The sequence below is a fragment of the Chrysochloris asiatica genome, unplaced genomic scaffold (assembly GCF_000296735.1).
Source record: "Chrysochloris asiatica unplaced genomic scaffold, ChrAsi1.0 scaffold00295, whole genome shotgun sequence".
Taxonomy (NCBI): domain Eukaryota; kingdom Metazoa; phylum Chordata; class Mammalia; order Afrosoricida; family Chrysochloridae; genus Chrysochloris; species Chrysochloris asiatica.
In genome coordinates, this window is record NW_006408813.1 from 3,049,652 (window position 1) to 3,073,817 (window position 24,166).

The window sequence follows — 24,166 nt, forward strand, 5'->3', positions numbered from 1 at the left end:
CAATCTCAGAAACCCTATGCAGGGTTGCTATGAGTTGGGAATGATTTCATGGCACACCAACAACAACCAGGAATCCCAAATGATAGTCCCTGAGAAAAAATATCACGCGTGGTGAAGTAGAGGGTTAGCAGAAAAGATGAAGACTCTCAACACAACAGACTGACACAGTGGTAGTAACAATGGACTTTCTCAAGCATAACAACAATTAAGACGATGATGGTGCAGTACTAAGCCAGTGTTTCATTCCGCTGTATGTAAGGTTGCTAGGAGTTGGAACTGACCCAACAGCACTTAACAACAACAAGAACAGGCTTCAACAAAGGAGAAAAGCGGTCTCGGTGGTCGTATTTTGGCTCTCCATGCAAGAGACCTGGGTTCGATTCCACCTTATACCCAGTCACCATTCATCTGTCAGTGGAGGCTTGCATGCTGCTGTGATGCTCAACAAGTTTCAGAGGAGCTTTCAGACGATGGTGAACTGGAATGTAAGGTCTGGGGGTCAGCCAGTGAAAACCTTATGGATTACAACATTCATTTTGCATGGGTTCTCCATGAGTCAGAGACAGGTTCCATTGCAGCTAACATCAACAGGCATCAAAAACCCCAAGCTTGAGAACCACTGACTTCAGAGTTTATCTACACACCCTTGTCTTCTAACTATTCTGCAGGTGCATTATAACACATCTTTGCAGTCCACCTATAGATGTCAGCTCATTCACTGATTCACATTATATGACAAAGATTTACTCAACAGCTATTTCAAGATAATTTGGTGGTCACAAAGAAGAATATAACGTTTTTAACTTTCAAAGGACCAAGATACATATACAAATGACTATCATGCAAGACAAAATGTGACAAGTATCACAAAAGAGATATGAAGTGTTTATTAAGATTTCTCAGAGGAAGCGATCATATCAATCAACATTGAGGTGGTGGTGGTTGTTAAGTGCTGTTGAGTCAGTTCCATCTCATAGTGACCCTATGCGCAGCACAATGAAATGTTGTTACACTTGAACCCATTGCTGCTGCCACTGTGCCAATCCATCTCATAGGGGGTCTGTTTTTCGCTGACCCTCCACTCTACCAAACATGTTGTCCTTGTACAGGTGCTGGTCTCTCCTAACAACATGTTCGAAGTATAGATAAAGTCTCATCATCCTGACCTCTAAGGAGCATTCCGCTATATTTCTTCCAGCACAGACCTATTTGTTCTTCTGGCAGTCCATAGTACCTTCAATATTCTTCACCTATACAACTCAAATGCATCTATTCTTCTATAGTCTTCCTTATTCACTGGCCAACTTTCACATGCATATGAGGTGACTGAACATACCATGGCCTGGGTCAGGTGCACCTTAGTCCTTACACTTATATAAAGATATGTTGAACACTTTAAAGAGGTCTTGTGCAACAGATTTTTCCCAATGCAATGCATCATTTGATTTTTTGGTTGCTGCTTACTTGAGTGTGGATTGTGGATCCAAGCAATAAGTCTTTGACAACTTCAGTGGTTTCCATTTATCGTGATGTTATTTATTGGTCCAGTGGTGAGGATTTTTGTGTCTTTACATTGAGGTGAATCCATACTGAAGGCTGTTGTCTTTGATCTCTGTAAGCATTTTAAGTCCTCTTGGCTTTCAGCAAGCAAAGTTGAATCATCTGCATACTGCAGGTTGTTCATGAGTCATGGAGGCGATGGCATTTGATCTTGTCCTTGAAGAATGGCTAAGGCTATAATATACAGACCAGTTGTAGTGGACAGTCCAAGAAGAAGGAACAGTGTGAGCAAATGGATGGAAAAGAAAATAGGACCTGCTCAAGCAGCAGCATACAGCCCAGTGAGGGCAGAAGTACAGGATAACGAAGTAGTGGGACCTAAAGCTAAAAAAGAAGGGACAGCTGGAGTATGGAGGGCCTTTCTGCAATGGTTAGAGGGAAGAGACAGGTGAGGTCAGAGCAAGGCATAGTGATACCAAGAGTACTTCACGGAAAAGAACGTGGAGGCAAGGCCACCGCTCCAGAAGGTACTGTATCCACTCAGATGTGCCTTAAAGGAAAGACTGTATGAGAGAGGCAGTGGTGCTAGGGATGGAAGGGAAATTATACGTGCAAGGGACACTGTGGACAAGACCAAAAGGACTGATGATGACATGTCCAGGAGAAAGAGGAACTGAAGAGCCCCCAGGGGTTTTGCTTCTGGGTGGCCAGGGAATGAATGGGCAATTGGGGAGGCAGAACTTGTGTGGAGAAGAGTGGAACTTTATTTGGGGCTTTATAATGAAGCTCTTCTGATATGTTAAGAACTATCCCCAGTGTCCCATATCTTTCATGGGATTCAAGTTGTCAAGTTGAGAGAGAAACAGGGCAAATGCTAAGGTTACTGTGGAATCACGTTTGTGGGCATTCTTGCAATGCAATAGAATCCTGGACTCCCCGCCTCAGATACACCACTGGGAGGATCAAACTTCAACAGTTCAAAGTGGTGCAACCTTAAGAGTCGAACAGCAAATTCAGTGACCCATTTGGCTTCCGTACCTGGAGTTCCTTGGCTTGTGGTCACCCTTCTCCCATTACTATATTTTTCTTTTACTGAAGACATTTTCAAATGGCTGAAATGTATTCAGATAATTACTGGCAATTAAACATGGCCCAAGGGGAGAAAATGATCACAACCTAGCACCTCTGTGAATTTTTTATCAGTGGTTTCATCTCAATTTTTATATTATTATTCTTTTCCTACTACTCATAACACACTTCAAGTTTGTTTTCAACAGAATTTTGTCGGGATACTGGTTCCTTGGTCAACAAAATTTCTACCGAGTGACAGCAACTGCAAGGTTAAGGCACCTAGTCATGTACTATGATACGATGTGATTCAATGTTGAGCTCTCGGAGTATTTCTTGTCCTATGCACTCTTGCCAGAAAAAGTTGGGTACAGTTTCTGTCATCTCATGTTCCTGTCAATCTGTAGGGTGGGAAGAGTATTTTTTTTCTACTGACAAGTCAAATTTTGCAAAGTCACTGCTTAAATGTCACAGTTTCTGAGACTACCCATTGTCTTAGTAATTGAATGGTGCTATAACATAAATTTCACAAGTGGATGACTTAAACAAACACAAATTGACTCTCTCATCGTTTAGCAGGCTAGAATTCCAAATGCAAAGTGCCAGCTTTGGGGCAATTCTTTCTCTTTGTCAACTGTGGGAAAAGGTCTTTGTCTCCTTTTGGCATCTGTAGCCCCAGTATTCCTTGGGGATCTCCATGCACTTTGGCATCAGTCTTCCCAGGATCTAGGAGCTTCACAGTACAGAAACCCCAGATTCACAGGACTTACTCCACTCGTGGCTCTTCTTTTTTGGTGGTAGTAGGTCCCGCCTCTGCTCAACTCTCTTTAATTTTTATCTCTTGTAAGATAAAAGGTGTTGCATGCCATACCCTTGGAAGTCGCCCATAAATTAGAACAGGGTGGTGGGGGCACTAAGGGTGGACTCCTGGTGTGGCACTGTAGGATCAGCACTGGACTGCAAACCACATGGTAGGCAGTTCAAGCACACCAGCAGCTCCTTGGAAACCCTATACAGCGTCGCTATGAGTCAGAACCGACTCAACGGCACTTAACAGCAACAGGATCCCATCCTTGAAGTCCTGGTGTGGCGCTGCAACATAATAGTGCGCTAACTACAAGCTCAGTGCTTCAAACCTATCAGTTGGCTCCTTGGAAATCCTATACAGGGTCACTATGAGTTGGAACCAACTCGACAACACTTAACAACAACAGCATCCCACCCTTAATCCTCTTATTGGTTTATCACATCACATCACACCATGGGAGAATAGCTACTCAATTGCCAAACCACTGAGAATCCTGGCCCAGTCAAGTTACTGCAAAGCTGTAATTACCACACCCATCTGAGAGTAAAATGAGGGAGCACCCCCATTGCCATACGAGCTGTACTTTCATTATGCAAAATCCAATTAAAACAAACCCAAATTCTTCCACCCTAAAGCATCTCCAGGAGCCCTGGCTGCACAGTGCTTAAAGCTCTTGGCTGCTAAGTGAAAGGTCAGCAATCACAACCCACCAGCTGTTCTGTGGAAGAAGGACGTGGTGGTCTGCTTCCATAGGATTTACAACCTCGGAAACCCTATGGGACAGTTCTTCTGCATCCTTAGAGAGTGGCTGTGAGTCCGAATTGACTCAGTGACAATGGATTTGGTTTGGTGGAAGGGGTCTCTGAATTTTAGAGCAAATTAAAGGTTGGCTATGAAATGGGAAAGGCTTGTTACAAGTGAGGTAAAATACATGAAGCTAAAGACACTGCAGACAGCAAAGCACCTTGAAAATGGTACTTAACTTCACTGAAAACCTGGCCATTTTACAAATGGCCAAGGACTTACTTTCCTTACTCACTAAGAAATTAAGAATTTAAATATGCACCATGACCTTTAGAAACCACTTGGTTTTTGGCATTGTCACTCCATGATTCTTGTTGTTATAACTTATAGCGACCCCGTTCAGGGTAGCTCAGGAAGTGGTGGTGAGTTTGAACTGCCAACCCTGTGGTTCAAAGTGACCTTGCAGTCGAGTGCTTATCCAACAGTTCCACACCTCCCTTCCTGTACTACCACAAGATTTAGGCAATATCCCAATCTCATGCTGTAAATAGTTTATGGATCTCCAACCAACTAGACTGCTAATCACAAGGTTGACAGTTCAAACCCATCAGCTGCTCCTCAGAAACCCTAGACAAGGTCGCTGTGACTCAGAAACAACTTAATGGCACACAACACCACCACCAACCAGACATCAGGATCAAGACAACACTGAAAAACTGACTTTTAAAGCAAGTCACTATGATGAGCTCAGACTGAAACAATAGTAATAGTAATAATAATAATGGTGTTTAAAAGAGAGAGAAGAAAGGAAAAACAGAAACCTGAAAGCGTTTTAGAAAAAGAAAAAGAAAAAAAACACAATCAGAATCTCAGATTGTTGTTGTTGTTGAGTGCTACCAAGTCAATTCCAAGGAGCAGCTGGTGGGTTTGAACTGCCAACCTTATGATCACAGTCCAGTGCTGATCCACAGTGCCATACTAGAAGTCCGAATCTCATATTAAGGGGAGATAAATATTTCATGAAACTGAGACGCTAGTAGGGATAAATCTTTGCCATAGTTTAGGTGTTAAAATTCTCTTCCAGTCTATTTCTACCACCCACTTGTGATATATCTATTTTATTTCCGTGTTGCCATGTGCCATGACTCAAAAAACCCTTTTAATCATGCTAAGTCCTGGCATTCACTAAGCCCACCTGTTATGGACATTTCAAAACTCTGATAGATGCTTGAGGGCTAAACATTCCATGACCCTTCTATAATTGACCTGGCTGATTAATACCCATAACAGGAAAGAACCAGTGAGCTTTCATCTATACCTCTCTTCTTACTGCTCATAGCTAAGGTTAACTACCTTGACCAAAGGTGTTATCACAATACTTTATAAGCCCTGCTTCCTGGTATGAAACTTTAAGACTAGTAACATACAAGCTGTCCTCATTTACCAAAGGACTAAAATTAATCCATGACTTTATTATGCCTTGGAATTTTCAGAGCCCATATAGTGGATCGCCCCAGAATTCAGCATAAAGGTTAAAAAAATCATGAGTGACTCTGTGGGGTATGGTTAATAGAACATTTGCATGGCCTTAGTGTGAAGCTGGTACAATGAAAGAGATCAAACACTGATTTGGGCATCACTTTGGAATTCTACCTTTTGTTAGGCTAGAGGGTTGAATGTTTTAATATAAGGGCAATATGGATTTCTGAAGGATTCAAAATGCATGAATCCCCCATCTGCCAAATTTCACAGAAGGTCATTAATGTTCGGCCTGAGCAGTAGCTCCTTCAGGATTTGACACAGCAATATTTATAGGAGTCCTGGTGTGGTGCTGTGGGATTAAAGCACTGGACCACAAGGTTGGTTTGAACCACAAGCTTGACGGTTCAAACTCACCAGCCTCTCCTTGGAAACCCTACACAGAGTCCCCATGAGTCAGAACCGACTCGATGGCACTTAACAACACAACATGAGGCAGACTGTGACCCACAGTGATCCATGTCTGAGAGACCAAGTAACTTTCTGTGGAAAGTGCTATCCTGTTGTACAAGGACAAGCATTACTATATGAGAACTCAGCCTCAAGATCAAAGTGAAGGCTGGTGTGATCTTGCTGGTGTGTGATCTGCCATTAGATTGTTACCCAGAGGGTAGTCTGTTTTCCCTGTTTGTCAGTTGGTACATAGTTGTTAAGTGCTATCAAGTTGGTGCCAACTCATAGCAACCCTATAAAGGGTTTCTGAGGAGTGGCTGGTAGGTTTGAACACTGACCCTGTGGTTAGCAGTTCAGTGCATATCTCACACACTACACCAGGGCTAAGTTCCTCTAAACATTGGAGGCACTTGGAGGGCCTGAAGAGAAAGTGGGCCAGGTCTAGGGATATTTTCACCTTCAAAAAGATTACAGAATGTTTTCATTGTTAAGGTGCTGTCGAGTCTATTTTCTACTCACGGGGACCCCATATGACAGAGCAGAGCTGCCTACAGGGATTTTTTTTGGCTGTAATCTTTATGGGAGCAGATAGTCAGGTCTGTCCCTTATGGAGCTTCCGGGTAGGTTTGAACCACCAACTTTGTGGTTAGCAGCCAAGTGCTTAACTATTGTACTACCAGGAGTCCTTTCACAAAATGACACCGTTGGAAAGGATCTTAGATACTATCTAGTCCATCTACCCATTCTATAGATGGGAAAACTGAGGCCCAGAGATGAGGAAATGACTTAATTTAATGAGTTAATAGCAGCTCTAGGTCTAAAACTTGAGCGTCTGTACTCCCAAGACAGCAAGGAATCTTCACTCATGATGATGTAAAACTTGGCAATATGGTTTTTAGTAAATCAGGTTCATGACCCCTTGACTTTTGTCTTCAGCAGAATCTAGGTTATCTGGATCACCGACTTTGAAACTAAGGGACAGTTGTATGATTTGTAAAATAAAAACTTTGTAGATTCTCTTAAGAGTCTAGTCAAAAGAACCACCAACTTCAGCTGAGATAACTAGGAAGTGGTAGATAAATAAGGAGCCACACGAGAGAAAAATTAGATTGAATGGAGGAGCAGAGGGTCTAGCTAAAATAGCTGATATTCAAGGAAGGAAAGTGACTTCAAAGCTTTTGCAGTCAAGCATTATGTTCACCATGCCAGGCAGCAAGTACATGAAATATAATGACAAGAACATGAAGTCCAGAAAATAGAATGTGAGAAGGAGAGTCTGGAGCTAGAGTAGCAGAAGCCACCAAAGGTCACGCACTCGGCAGGAGTACATCACATTTATCTTAATTCCCAACCCTTCTTGTTCATTTACAAGCAGTATGATAATTAAAGAGAAAGAAGTACGCAGTACGTACCTAGGGAACACAAGACTAGATTGTTTACAGTATGGAAAATGAAATAGAAAGATGGCATTCTATTGCATTAAAAGACATTGAGATAAAATTATTTAGATCGGACCATACCTATTTTTAACAGTTTCCATGAAAGAAGTCCGTAGCTTCATGTAATATAAAATTGGTGAATAATTAACATTGTTAGTTTTAAGACAAATAACATAGAACTTGCCCCAAGTTATATCTATTCCATAAAGTTTCACGGGAATATAGTGTAGTAGTTAAAATCACGGACTCTTGAGTCCCAATGTCTACATTCAAATCTTATCTCTACTGGTTACTGGTTGTGTGACACACTGGACAAGTGTTGCTTAGTTTCTCTGTGGCTTGGCTGGCTCTTCTGTAAATGGGGATAATAATAATCCATTGTCAAACCCACCAGCTGTTCCCTCAGAAACTCTATACAGGATCACTATGAGTCGGAACCAACTCAATGGCACTTAACAACAACAACATTGCCATAGAGTCAATTCCGACTCAGCAACCCTAGAAGACAGAATACGACTGCTCCTTAGGGTTCCCAAGACTATAAATCTTTCTGGAAGCAGACAGACTCCTTTTTCTCTGTAAGAGCAACTGGTGAGTTTGAACCTCCAACCTGTGGTTACCAGTCCAAAACTTAAACCAGGGCTCGGGGAGAAAAACAGTTCCTCCATAATAGGGTTGTTGTGAAATTAAAGCAATATTTTAACATTTAAAACAGTGGCTGGCACATTGTTGTTAAGTACCATTGACTCAGTTGTGACTCATAGTGACCCTGTATAGGGTTTTCAAGGAGTGGCTAGGGATTTGAACCACCAACCTTGTGGTGAGCAGTCCAGTGCTGATTCTATAGTGTCACACCAGGCTCCTGGCACACAGTTGTTGTGTTGTTGTGAAGTGCCACTGAGTCGGTTCCGACCCATAGCAACCCTGTAAAGGGTTTCCAAGGAGCAACTAGTGAGCTTGAACCACTGACCTTGCAGTTCAGCTGGTGAGCTTGAACCGCCGACCTTGCAGTTCAAACGCCTTTACAGTCTGGCACATTAATTAACCCACAGCACTACACCAGGACTCCCCTGGTACACAGTAAGCACGATAAATTATTTATTCAGCTGTACTGTAAAAATGTGGATGTCCCAAGCAACAAAAAGTGGTAAGAACTCAAGATCTAGGTCAAGATCACAGCTGTAAAAACCATGGGTCTGAGAATCATGGAAGCACCAGAGAACAAAATCAAAAGCTCTAGGGACTTAGCACAGAACTGAAAGGTCAGATTGAACTGCAAGATTAGCAGTTCAAACCCACCAGTCGCTCCCTGGAAACCCTATACAGGGTCACTATGAGTCAGAACTGACTTGATGGTACTTAACACTACCACCACCAAGGGACTTACTTAGAGGAGTCCTAGTGTGATGCTGTAGGATAAGCACTGGTCTGCAAGACCAGTTTGAACCACAAGGTCAGCGGTTCACACTCACCAGCCACTCCTCAGAAACCCCATACAGGGTCACTATGAGCTGGAACCAACTCAACGTACTTAGCAACAACAGGGACTTAGAGGATCAGCCTCTGGCAAGCAGGCTAGCCCAGTGGAGAAAGCTCTCTATCCAATATGGATAAGGAAGGTTTATGGTTGTATAGCAGTTAAGCACTCAGCTGACAAACAAAAGGTCAGCAGTTCAAATCCACCAGAAGCTTCACAGCATAAAGATGTGGCAGCCTGCTTCTGTAAAGATCATAGCTTTGGAGACCCTATGGGGCAATTCTACTCTGTAGATCACAAACAATCAAAATCAACTCTGTGGCAACAGAATGAATACACAGATGGAGACCAAGGAAAACAAATTTCTGCTCTGTTGATCTAACTTCAAGAAAATAAAAGCCCCAGTAGGTCTAGGTCACCTGTTCAGTCTCAGGGTAGGAAAGGGACTTCCTGCATCCTTTCTACTGAAAGGCCAATGGGTGAACTGATTTTTTCTGACTAGAGTTAACAGAATTTCTAACACAATGAGTAAGGGTTTGTTTTTATGCTTGCTTATCTCTGAATTTAAATTGGCCTATGGTAAAACGGGTAGCTCCAGCAAGAATGTAGATTAGTCTGATACCTTTTGAGTTAATTCCAAATGAATTTCCAGGACACAGACCCAAAAGAGCTTCTCTTACAAGAAAGACTCAGCACTCAAGTGAGATGACGTTGCCTGTGTTGAAACTTAACTTGAGAGAGTATTACAATGCCTAAGATCTCAAGGGTGGCAGAATTGGAATATTCACCATCTAGGACTCTTGGTGTGGCACTGTAGGATTAGCACTGGGCTGTTAACCATGAGGTTCGTGTTTCAAACCCACCAGCTGTTCCTTGGAAACAGGGTTTCTGAGTCAAAACTAACTTGATGGCACCTAACCACAACAACCTCCTCTTGGCCATTGTGGCAAATCCCATATACCTACCCTAAGAAAAATTCAGGTTAAAGCACCTGGGGTTAGGAAGGCTAGCTGTGATTTATTTTAAGATATATATTTCTTAAAAGGTACAAAGGAATATGTGATATTTATTATTTATTACCTGACTAACCCATGGACAGGCCAGATGCTATGATTTAAACAATAATAATCTACATATGGTTAGAGATTAGAGCAGAAGCTATATTGTCACGTCCAGAACCCCCAAAATAATCCCCTCCCATCAGAATGTGTCCTTTAGACCTATGATTTACAGCTCAACCCAGGAGACACAAGAAAGTGAATGGGGCAGTATATTAGCTGAGAGACGGTGTATATAGAGGCAGGGATAGCTCTGGGATCTGCTGGGAGGTGAGAAAGGATAAACTTGTCCAGAAACTTCTCTAAGGTTCCTCTGAAAACCACCATAACCTAAGTAATGGCTTCTATGCTAATGGCAGGGTCTGGGAAAGACCTGCAGACATAATGATCTCAATCCTGTATAATCAAAATTCCTTTATTGACTCACTTAGCCTAAGTTCTGTCAATCTTAATTTGGTTTACCAATATTCTTGTATATAATGAAAAGATTACTGGTGACTGTTAGCAAAGATTCTTCTGGTGTTATCAGGAAGAATATGTAAAATATTTCAGAATAAAAACATCGCTTACATGGGAACTTAAGACCTTGTTTCATTGCTTATGTTCATGGTGAGTCTTAATGTTCCCATGTTATCAAATTGCTTATTTATTGAGATATAATTCATATACCATCAAATACACCCTTTAAAGGTGTATGATTCAGGCTCTGGCAATTATGAATCAATCTCTGTCTCTATGAATTTGCCTACTGTGGCTATTTCATGTAAATGCTGATACATGTTATTGTTACATGCAACCGAGTCAGTTCTTAATCATAGTGCTCTTGTATAGGGTTTCTGAGAGCAACTGGTGGGTTTGCACTGCCGACACTGTGGTCATCAGTTGGGTGCTTATCCTAGAGGGCCGCACCAGGGCTCCTTGCATGCAAATTGTTGTTGTTAAGTGCCTTAGAGTCAGTTTCAACTCATAGTGATCCTGTGTAGGGTTTCCGAAGCTTTAAATCTTCGTGGGTGCAAACAGCCTCATCTTTTTCACATGGAGCGGCTGGTGGGCTCTAACCTCATACCTTGTGGTTAGCAGTCTAGTGCTTATTGTATGGAGTCACTGCGGCTCCCTTCATATAAATAGAATCATATACTGCATGGCCTTTTGTGGCTGGCATAATGTTTTCCATGTTGTAGCATGTACCAGCACATCATAGCTTTCTATGTTGTTGTTGTTAAGTGCCGTTGAGTCAGTTCCGACTCAGAGCGACCCTGTATAGGGTGCGGGAGCAGAAAGTTTCATCTTTCTCCCGTGAAGTTGCAGGTGGGCTTGAACCTCTGACCTTGTGGTTTGCAGTCCAGTGCTTATCCTATGGAGTCACAACACTCCACATACCTTTGTATAGGTGTATAGTATTCTGTTGTACGGCTATACCAGGTACTGTTTATTTACTCCTCAGATGATGGATATTTGGGTTGCTTCCCGTTTTTTTTTAAGGTATGTATTTCTTAAAAGGTACAAAGGAATATGTGATAAAAAGCCTTCCTCCTCCTGCCTGTCCACAGTGATACTTGTCTTCCTCTCCACTGGTAACCAATGATCCTAGTGTCTTCTGGACTTCTTTATGCATCCAGAGCTACAGGGCATAGAAAACAAGTATATATATATATGTGTGTGTGTGTGTGTGTGTATATATATGTGTGTGTGTGTATGTGTGTGTGTGTGTGTGTGTGTATATATATATGTATATATATATTTGTTGTTACGTGTTGTGGAGTCAGTTCGGACTCATACGCTGTATAGGCTTTCGGAGGAGTAGCTGTTGTGTTTGAACTGTCAACCTTGCATTATCTCACAGCAAACTAGGAGTCCATCTATATGTATGTTAAGTTGTTAAGTGCCAACTTATCATTGAGTCATTTCTAGCTCATAGCGACCCTGTATAGAGTTTCGGAGGAGCAACTGGTGAGTCTGAACTATTGATCTTGCTCAACCGAACTTGCAGTCCAGCACATTAACCTGTAGCACCACACCAGGGGTATATATATATATATACATATTCATTTTATTTTATATATATACATACATATTCATTTTATTTTTTTAAAGAGCCCTGGGGTCCTGGTGTGGTGCTGTAGGATAAGCACTGGACTGCTAACCACTAGGTAGATGGTTCGAACCCACCAGCCACTAACTGGAAACCCTATACATGGTCGTGATGAAGCAGAACCAACTCAATGGCACTTAACAAGAAGTACTGTGGGTTAGGCATTGTAGTGCTAACTTCAAGTCTAAACCCACCAGCCACTCCATGGGAGACAGATGAGGCAGTCTGCTCCATAAAGATTTACAGCCTCAGAAATTCAAAGGAGCAACTAAACTGTGTCTTGTAGTGTCGCCATGAGTCAGTATCGACTTGATGGCAGTGGGTGTTGGGATATATCTTTTTCTCTTTCTTTTTTAACCTATCAGCATATTCTGCTTGCCTTCCTTGAACAGAGGTCAGTTGCACTGCAAGAACGGGAGGTGTGGTTTAAAAGCAAAGAGAGAGAGAAAAAGGAAAAAGATGAAAGGATCTCAAGGGAGCACCCACCAAAGCTTACTGAAATAACAGATTATTTTTGTCTAGGCACAGAAGACGCCATCTGGAAATCCCATTGGAACTATGCGAATAAGCTTCCCCAGAGAGGAAGTGGCTTTTGATTCTGAGTCTAGTGCACCTTGCCCCCAAACCACAAAGCCTTGTCAATGAATTAAAAAACAATAAGTTTACTAAAAGGGACATTAGTGTTTTAGTGGTATAATTCTTACATTTCATACAGGAGACCTGGCCAATGCACCTCACGTGAAGCTACTCTCCACCTGTTCCCGTGTTGCTGTGATGCTAAACAGGTTTCAGTGGAACTTCTAGACTAAGACTAGAAAGAAGACTTTGAGATCTACTTCCAAAATATTAATGAAAACCCAATAGATCTGCAACCAATCATGGAAATGGTACAGAACTGGGCATCTGGGATGGTTCCGTTGTGCATGGGGTCAACTCCACAACAGCTAGCAACAACAAAATGAGTAAACCATTTATGCTACACATGTGTACATATGCTCATCAGCAGTGCCACACCAAGTTTTCTATTAGTGGTAAGCAGAGGGTCTATCTCTCAAAATTTAGGAGGCACCTGAGAGTTCATCACAGTTTTCAGAATGAAAAGTTATAGAGCACAGATAATGTTTGACTCTCAAATGTACATGCTGTCTTGTCTATTTTTAAAAAAATAATAAAAGATGATTTCTCAGCTAGGGATTATAATGGAGCAACCTGAGATGGGCACAAGTCCTTCTGGGCAATTAGACTGGCAACATGTTCTTGGTGCCTACCACCATGGAAGTGCACAGCTCTGAGTCAGAGGTCTGACCTTAAAACCACATGCTGGGAAAACAAAACACAGTGCTCCTTCGTTATATAATCTGTCAGGGATTTTCTGAATGATATTGGTATCACACTTTTCAATTAACCCTGGCATTGTGTTTTCTTTCAAGTAGAAGAATAGTAGGATAGCTGCAGCCTCAAAGGTCAGTCTTTTCTGAAATGGGCACTTGTGTTTTTAAAGGTCACATAACTAACTGAAGCCAGGTGACCTATGTTCTATGGCTACTTGTCACTGCCTTACTAAGTCAGGTTGCACCTCTCTGTATCTGTCCATAAACAGGAGAGAAATCCTCACCAGAATCCCCACTCCAATCTCACAGTGGACATGCTAGAAAAAGGAACCCTCTGGTTTTCAGAAAGGGGACTCCTGTTTATAAATCATGTTACAATAGAAACCAAATGATAATACATGCAAATCCCTTATAATTCTCTTAGATGCTAAACCCAGGATTCCCAGTCATGTGTTGTAGCAAATCAAGAGTATTGTAAGTATTGTAAAACAGAATTCATTTTAATTAATTTCAAATGGTTTACTCCTTTAAAGCCACAAAGAAATGCTAGTGCCTCTAAAAATTACCACCTTGGTCCAGTAAATGTACAGAGACTAGCTTGATTCAGAAGTTGTAAAATAGGGTATTTCATTTTCAAACTGTTTTAGCAAGATTCAAAGCCAAATTCAAAGTCAACTCCGTAAAAACAAATATCGAGATAACAGCAGAAAAGTTCAATTACTTCTAAACGTTCATTTAAAGAACCAGGAATGTGTTGCTGAAGTCATTGATTTATACCTCAAGAACACTAGACTTGAAATTTTAAAGCAGTTGGATATAATCACGGACTCGGCCACACTGCTTACTATTTCCCCCCCCCCCCTCCATCTATAAAATTTGAATAAGGAGTCCTGGTGGTGCTATAGGCTACACATGGGGTTGCTAATTACAAGGTTAGCAGTTCAAATCCAGCATCAGCTGTGCGTGCCCATAAAGACTTACAGTCTTAGAAACTCTAAGGAGCAGTTCCACTCTGTCTGAACTGGCTTCATGGCACTGGGTATAAAAGGGAAAAAGGAAGTTGTAATAGCTGCCCTGCTTTCCCTAACAAGTTGGTTAAGGAGTAAAATTAGATTAAAAAGTCTGAAGTGCTGTGGGATCAGCACTGAACTATGAACCACACACACATCAGCAGTTCAAACCCACCAGCTGCTCCTCAGAAACTCTATACAGAGTTTAGGAGTTGGAACCGACTCAACAGCGCTTAACAACAAAAAGTACTCTATAAATTGAAAAGCGATAAAAATAATATTTTTGTATGGAATCCTGGTGTGGTGCTGTAGGATAAGCACTGGATTGCTTATTGGTGGTTCAAACCTACCAGCTGCTCCTCGAAAAGTCTATACAGGGTTGCTGAGTCATAACCAACTAGACAGCACTTAACAATATCAACAACACAGGAAAAAATATATGTTATTTTGTACCTTAGCAGGTACATTCTCCTAATTTTTAAAGTGTACTTGATTTTTCACATGACCCTAACACACACACACACACCTTAAACGTATGCCATAAAATCTAGTGGCAGATCCTCATGAAAAGAATGGAAATTTTTCTGAGAGGGATGCATTTTAGCCCAACTGTCATTTCACTCCCAACTGTTAAGAATATAGAATTCAGAAAATAGCAGTATGGGTATTGTAGTTTTCCTTAGAGCCCAGCTGCTTAGTACTCTTGCTATTTGGTTCATATTTAATTCTTTGCAAGGGCACATGTAGCTTGGAACAAACATAATAAGCAAGCTCCACATAATCTTGGTTCTTTGCTTTGATCTAAACATCCAAAGCATATTCCTTTGCATATTTGTCAAGGATATTTTTAGTTGCCTTAAGTAATTGGCATGGTTTATCCTTCATTCTCTACAAAGAAAACTTCAAAAGCCCTCAACAATAGAGAAGAAATTAAACCAAGGTTAGCTAGAAGACTTTTATTCTGGAAAAAATAAAATAAGGAAAGCTTTTAATTTCTGTTTTTTAAAGGGCTGGGGAGATTTAGTGACAACTTGAAGAAGTGAGTTAATCCCTTTGTAACACAGCCAAGCCAGGGTTTATTTTCTTACTGTTATGATGGTAACTTAGAACACACAGGACAACAATATCAAATATCAATTCCCTCCAGAGTTGTAACTTTCTAAATGTAGTAATTAGTAATTTGTCAAGATTATCATTCAACATAAAATAATGTCTACACAGTAATTTGAGCCTCCTTGTCACCTTTTAGTTCCAGCTTCAAATGCTATCAAATATAAACCGTATAAACCAGGTATTGTTTTCATGAAATAAGAATACAGGTGTTAAAGATGGATAAACTGAGACACTGAAAAGAGTAAGTCTCTTGCCTTAAAGGGTGTGTGTGTGTGTGTGGTGTGTGTGTGTGTGTGTGTGTGTGTGTGAGAGAGAGAGAGAGAGAGAGAGAGAGAGAGAGAGAGAGATTATACTAAGAATAGAAGCCCAAGTGCTGTCGTTTGTCCCAGTCAGAAATCTAGAAAACCTTCCACCTTCCTACCAGCAATAAGCACATAATCTAATCAATCTCTATGATTTTAAGCAAATGTTTTACAGGAAGAAAATGAATCTTCTAAACTGAGTTGAGGAAGTATAATCAACTATAGTACTGGAGAAATAAACTACAGACTATAAAGGATTCAAACACATACACAAAACAAGTGTTTTCTGATAATATTACATCAGATTTGACAGCTTAATGTTAAGATATCAATGCCCATAACAGAGTTAATAAACCTAGGTGATGTTTGAAAATGGATATTGTTTTAAATTCATCTATTATATTATGAGGGAGCTTCAAAAAGTTTGTGGAAAAATGTCATTATCTTTTCATGGCATGTTTTCATGAAATTTTGGAAGACCCCTTTTCTATCCCGGCAATCATCTTTATTACCTGTGATTATCAAACCAAAGGGGTCTTCCAAATTTTCAAATAAACACAGAGCAAGTCAGTCACATTCTGACATCAAAGAGCAAGTCAGTAGTCCGACAATCCGTAACTCTGCAACCTAAAAGTCCCTCCAAGACCAAACTTTTTGTTATTCTATGGTACCAAGGGCGTTTTATGGGCTTTAAAGAGTAATGCATCTGTCTGAGGGAGGCTGGTAAACTTTTTACAATTCCCTAGATGTGATTCTTAAAAAAAAAAAAAAAACATGTTCTACTGACACATTTAAAATATATTTAATCACCATGTTCCCTACCCACATACCCTACCTAATCTTCACCTCAAAGATTTTCTGTCAGAACTTTCTGTTCTTATATATGTACATTAAATTTTCTTGGAATTTCCAGACTGAGAACAGAACAGAGATCTGTTTCAACCCAAACACCAGCAGCTGGAACTGAAGTGGAAACTCTGCAGTATTAGCCCCTATAAGGAATGGGGAAACTGCTTAGAAATGCTTTGAAGGGCTCTCCTGCCAGCTAACTGAAGAGTACTGGTGAAGGCTTCCAGAAGAAAATGCACTCAGTCAAGCCCCTAGGCCAAGGGAAAGGGTCTAGACATAATTTTGGGGACTGAGAATAAAGGGAGTAGCGATGCCTAAATGCAAAACTAAGGGCAAAAGCTAGTCACTAAAATCTAGCATCTCCATCCCTCTCTCATGGTTTGAATTGCAATAAGAGGATTTTTTAATACATTGTACTTAACACCTTGACACCAGGGTTTGGGATGGGATCCAGTAGAGAGCAATTCCTCTGCTTTCCAAGTACAGTAGATTTTTTGTCGGAGGTCCCTACATTTCAGGTTTCTAATACTTTGAAAAAGGAGCTCTGGTAGCGTAGTGGTTACGAATCAGGCTGCGAACTGCAAGATCAGCAGTTCGAAACTACCAGATGAGGCTTTCTGGTCCTGTACAGATTTATAGCCTCAGAAATCCTGTACAGGGTCACTATAAGTCAGAACCGACTCCAAGACACATAACAACAATACTTTGAAAGGTCATCTTGCCTCTCTATAAGAACGGGGAGTTATTTCGATTCTACCTCAATAATGAAAATAAAATTTACAAGTATAGCCCCTCCTCTTCACTAGGGGTCAGCAATGTTTGAATCAGAAAGAAGTTCAAGATTTAAAAATCAGCTACTTTGTTTCCCCCACCCCCTATTCCATGCCTGAATGCCAGAGGACCTGTTACCTTTAAAGTAAGGTTCCTAAGTTTGGGGGGGGGGGTGTTCAGTCTCAGTAAAACTGGAACATTCATTTTATATCTTCTTTCACAGCACTCTATGCCAATTTGGCACATTTGTATAATGGTCAAAAAGTCAAGCTCCAATTGTATAAAAGACACTAAATTAACTGGTGAACTCTATCATAAAATATATGATATTAACTGGTGACCTCTATTACAATTCCTTTGAAACACATCCAGAAATAAGGTAAACTGGTAGATGGGTAAGGGGACAGATAACATATCTTAAAAAAAAAAAAAAATCTGTTCCCACCAAGTCAACTCTGCATAATGGGGAGAGTAAAATTGCAAGACTTTTCACTGGCTTAGCTTTCAGAAGTAGATTGCCAGGCTTTTCTTCCAGTGCACCTCTGGGTGGACTTGAACCTCCAACTTTCAGTTAGCAGCCAACTGTGTTGACCATTTATGTCAATATGCAATAATAAAACTTATCATAGAACATTATCAGTAGTGGACTCTGATGATGGTTATACAGTTATCCCCTGTAAAACTGTGTCAACTTGAGATTTTTCATAAAAAATATGAGGGAAAAAGAAAATACGAGTATAAACCCAAGCCAAATCCGCTGCCATTAAGTGGATCCCAACTCAGAGACCCTATAAAGGGTTGCTGAGACTGTAAATCTTTATCGGAGCCAACAGCCTCATCTCTCTCTCTCATGGAGTAGTTGGTGGGTTTGAGTTGCCATCCTTGTGGTTAGCAACCCAACATATAATCAACAGCACCACCAGGTTCTCCTGAAATATGAGCATGCATATTAAAGACAAAAAGGGGCAAACGGCACACACAACCACATACTAAAAACAAAACAAACCCACTGTCATCGAGTCGATTCCGACTCATAGTGACACTAAATCTTTATGGAGTGCAGTTGCTGGTGGGCTTGAACTCCCAACCTTAGGGTTAGCAGTCTAGTGCTTATCCTACCATGCCACAAGGTCTCTAAATACAAGTATGGTGGTGGTGGCGGTGGTTGTGTGCCGTCGAGTCGATTCCAACTCATAACCACCTATATAAGGCTTCTGAGGCTATAAATCTTAATGGGAGCAGGAAGTTTCATCTTTCTCCCACAGACCAGCTGGTAGATTCGAGCTACTGACCTTACTGTTAGTAGCCCAACTCCTAACCCACTACGCTACCATGGCTCTTTAATTACAAGTATGTTGTGAAGTATAGTCAAGTTAGTTCTGACTCACAGTGACCCTGTATAGAGTTTCCAAGCATTGGCTATTGAGTTTGAACCGCCGACCTGGCTTTTCAAACCAACCTTGAGGTCTAGTGCTTCTCCTACGGTGCCACACCAGGACCCCTAATTCTCAGTATGTTGTTGTTGTTATGTGTTGTGGAGTCGGTTCCGACTCATAGCAACCTTGTACAGGTTTTCCGAGGCTGTAAATCTTTACGGGAGCAGAAAGCCTCATCTTTCTCCCGGAGAACAGCTGGTAGTTTTGAACTGCTGACCGTGAGATTAGTAGCCCGATTCGTAACCACTACGCTACCAGAGCTCCTAATTCTAAGTATAGACAAGTAAAAATTTTAAAATAAACTTTAGGTAAATATAAGTAAATACAGGGTTTTTTAGACTACCAGAACAGAATGTGGTTCAATCCAGAAAGTAGGAGTCAAAGTGAGTACCTGCAGTCTCCAAATGACAGAAACTTGCCACACCCAATTTACAGGTTTTTTTTTTCAGGCACAGTCAGATACCCTGAACATCTCAAGATGAACTTTAATACTGCACACACACATTTTTAGATTGGTGTTGAGAAGTTTGGGCTGTGGGCCAGGAGAAAGATCTTTGTGAAGGTTCCCCTAGACCACTGACACAAGTTCCTCCCAAGGGATAATATTGTAGCCTTGTTGTCGTTCCCCTTTTATACTTGCCTCAAGTTTAAAGCAAATACTCATCTCTTTGCAGATTCCTAAAGGTACTAAAGGGAAAAAAAAAAATCTTAATATAACAGATGGATAAGCACGCATAGTAACTGGAGACCAAAATGTCACTTCAGCTTCTACAGGCTAATATCGTAACACCCATGGCTTCAGTGTAATGGTCTCACTGTAGAATTTTTTGTCTTTATTCCCAAAACAGAAATGTCACTCGGTTTTGAAGGAGGACAGATAATTGTCATTCAAAATTTATTATTAAATTAATGTTGTTGTTACTATTAAGTGTTGTCAATCGGTTCTGACTCATAAGGACTCGTATACAGTTCCTAAGACTTTATATCTTCGTGGAAGCAGAAAGCCTCATTTTTCTCCCACGGAGCAGTTGGAGGGTTCAAACTACAGGCCTTGTGGTTCCGCAGTGCTTATCATATGGAGACACCAAGCTCCCCAAATAGTCACTAATTGACTTTTTTTAAAAAATAAAAGGCCATCAATAAGTGCTTTCCAGTATGCTAAAACCTACAACAAGAATAGTTGAGTGTGCCTGTTTTTTTTTTTTTAACACTTCAAAAAATAATTTAATATACTTTAAAAAATCTAATACAAATGTTATAGGAACCCCTGAAATACTTCCATGAATGCTAACAAAAAATGACTAGAGGGACTCTTTTATTTGTATTATTAGTGTTTATTAAGTATATGGCCTTGAGGTCTAATAAATAAACCACTAAACCTTGCCACAAGACTCAAAATGAGAAAAAACAACTACAAACATCTACTAATAAGTGGAACACTGAAGTATGAAATATTAACCTAGGAATATTGGAAGTCATCAAAAATTAAAAGGAACACATAAATATCAATATCCTAGGCACTTAGTGTCACTCCTCCTGGTGTGGCGCTGTAGGCTCAGCACTAGACTGCGAACTACAATCCATGCACAGTCCAAACCCACCAGCTGCTCCTCGGAAACCCTATGCAGGCCTGCTATGAGTTGGAACCGACTAACTCAACAGCACTTAAAAACAACAAAAAACACTTTGGGATCTAAAATGGACTGGTATTGGCCATTCTGAATCAAATATTCATACGGCTTACTATGCAGACATTAACAAATTAAAGAATGGTATCACATCCATCATCAAAAGGAACACTTCAAGATCTATCCTGGAGTCCTAATGTGGCACTGTAGGATAAGCATTGGACTGCTAAACTGAGAACTTGGCAGTGCAAACCCACCAGCCTGCTGCTTGGAAACCCTAGGCAGGGTCACTGTGAGTCAGGACTGACTTGATGGCACCTAACACCAACAACATCCTTAAGTACACAATATTATCAGTGATAGGATAATATCCATACACTTACAAGGAAGACTAATTATTCATAGGAGCATTATTCAAACTTGTATACCAATCCCTAATGCCAAAAATGAAGAAATAGATGATTTTTATCAATGTTTGTAGTCTGAAACTGATCAAACATTCTATCAAGATGCTGATAATTACTGGTGACTACAATGCAAAAGTTGTAACAAAGTATCATACTTTGGAAATAAGACCTTTATGATAGAAATGAGGCAGGAAATAGCATGATTGAATTTTACAAGACCAAGGACTTATTCTTTGGAAACATTTTTTTTTTTTCAACAAAATAAAAGGCAACTATACACATGGACCTTGCCAAATGGAATCCACTGGAATCAAATCAACTACATCTGTGGAATGTTACTATGGAAAAACTCAATATAATCAGTCAGAACAAGGCTAGGAGCTAACTGCAGAAGAGACCATCAATTGTCCGTGTGCAAGTTCAAGTTGAAGCTGAAGAAAGTTCAAACAAGTTCCAAGGAGCCAAATTACAACCCTGAGCATATCCCACCTGAATTCAGAGACCATCTCAAGACACATTGAACACTAATGACCAAACTGGATGAGTTGTGGGATGACATCAAGGATATCATACAGGAAGAAAGCAGTCATAAAATAAAACAGGAAAGATAGAAAAGACCAAACTGGATGTCAAAAGAGATTCTTAACTTTGCTCTTGAACCCAGACAAACTAAAACAACTGGAAGAAATGATGAAGTAAAACAGTCAAACAGAAGATTCCAAAGGGTAGCTCGAGAAGAAAAAGTAAAGTATTATAATGGAATATACAAAGACTTAGAGTTAGAAAACTAAAAGGGATGAATGTGCTTGGCAATACACAAATTGAAATAACTGAAGAAAAAGTATTCAAACCTCAAATTGCAATACTAAGGGATTCTATGGGCAAAATAATGAATGACACAAGAACCACCAAAGAAGATGGAAAGAATCAATAGTTACCATCCAAAAAGAATTAGTTGATATTCAACCATTTCAGGAGGTAGCATATGATCAAATGGTAACAAAGAAGTCCAAGATGCACTGAAGGTATTGGTAAAAAGCAAGGCTCCAGGAACTGACGGAATACAAACTGAAATCGTTCAACCAACTGAAGTAGCAGTAGAGGTGTTGACTCGTCTATGCCAAGAAATTTGGAAGGCAGCTACCTGGCCAACAAACTAGATTTGATTCATATTTGTGCCCATTCCAAGAAACGTAACCCAGTGGAACAGGGAAAATATTAAATAATATCATTAATATCACACACAAGTAAAATTTTGCTGAAGATCATCAAAAAATGGTTGCAGCAGTACATTGACAGGGAAAGTGTTAGAAATCCATGCTGGGTTCAGCAGAGGACATGGAATGAGTGATATCACTGTGGATATAAAATGGGTCTTGGCTGAAAGCAAAGCATACCAGAAAGATGTTTACTTGTGTTTTATTGACTGCACAGGCAGAATTCAACTGTGTGAGTCACAACAAATTATAGATAACTCTATGAAGAATGGGAATTCCAGAACACTTACTTGTGCTCATGAGAAACATGCACATAGACCAAGAGGCAAACAGAACAAGGGGATACTGCATGGCTTAAATCATGAAAGGTGTGCTTCAGGGTTGCATCCTTTTATCATACTTATTCAATCTGTATGCGGAGCAAGTGTTCCAAGAAGATGGATACGAAGAAGAAAGGAGCATTGGGATTGGAGGAAGACGAACAACCTGTTATATACAGATAACACAACTTAATTGCTGGAAGCAAAGAGGACTTGAAATATTTACTGATGAAGATCAAAGACTAGAACCTTCGGTATAGATTGCACATTGATGTAAAGAAAACAAAAATCCTCAACAACTGGACCAATAAATAACATCATGAAAAATGGAAAACAAATTGAAGTCGTCAAGGTTTCATTTTATTTGGATCCACAATCAAGACTCACTGAATCAGCAGTCAAGAATTCAAACAACATACTGCATTGGGCAAGCTGCTGCAAAATAAGTTTTTAAAACGTTAAAATGCAAATATGTCAGTTTGACAACTATGGTGCACCTCTGATCCAAGCCATGGTATTTTCAATCACCTCAAATGCATGTGAAAGCTAGCCAATGACTAAAGAAGACCAAAAAATGGATGCCTTTGAATTATAGTGTTGGCAAAGAATATTGAATGTACAAATCTGTCTAGGGAAAAGTACAGCCAGAATGTTCCCTAGAAGCCAGGATGGTGAGACTTCATCTCTAATTCTTTGTACATGTTGTAAGGAGGGACCAGTCCTTGGAGAAGGATACCATGCTTGGGAAAGTAGTGGTGATGGTGGTTACGTGCCATGGAGTCAGTTCCAATTCATAAGAGAGCCTGTATAGGATTTCTGAGGCTGTACATCTTTATGGGAGCAGAAAGCCTCATCTTTCTCCCGTGAACTGCTGACCTTGAGGTTAACAGCACGACTTGTAACCACTATGCTACCAGAGGTCTGTTGTTGTTGTTGTTGTTAAGTGATTTCGAGTAGGTTCCAACCCATAGACCCATAGCAACCCTATATAGGGTTTCCAAGGAGCGACTGGCGAGCTTGAACCGCCAACCTTCTGGTTCAAATGCGTTTGCAGTCCAGTGCATTAATCCATAGCACCACACTAGGATTCCAATTAGGGCTGAGAATAAAGATACCATAGCTGGAAACAAAATGGCTGGACTAAAAATATTGGTCTTGTTTTGTTTCCAGGTTCCAACCTGCCACCTGACCCTCAGTGCAAAGGGTAGAGTTCACCTGCTCAGTGATTCATCATTTTAACTACTTACTACAAAAGGCACTGGATTATAAAGCCTCTAGCCTGCATATAGAAGTCCTGGTATGGAGCTGTGTGATAAAGTACTAGACTGAAAGATCGGTTGAACCACAAGGCTGGTGGTTCAAGCTCACCATCCGCTTCTTGGAAACCCTATACAGGATTGCTATGAGTTGGAACCAACTCGACAGTACTTACCAACAACAAATCTGCATATACTGACAACTACAAACATGAACCCTCACCAGAATCCATAGAAAAAAAGGAATCACTGATAATCTGGAAGAAAGGTAGAATACCTAAGTAAATTGGCTCTGTAGGATGAGCCCCGGACTGCAAAACCACAAGGTTTTGAGTCCACCAGCCACTACACGGGAGAAAGATGAGGCTTTCTGCTTTGCAAAGATTTACAGCCTTGGAAACCTTATAC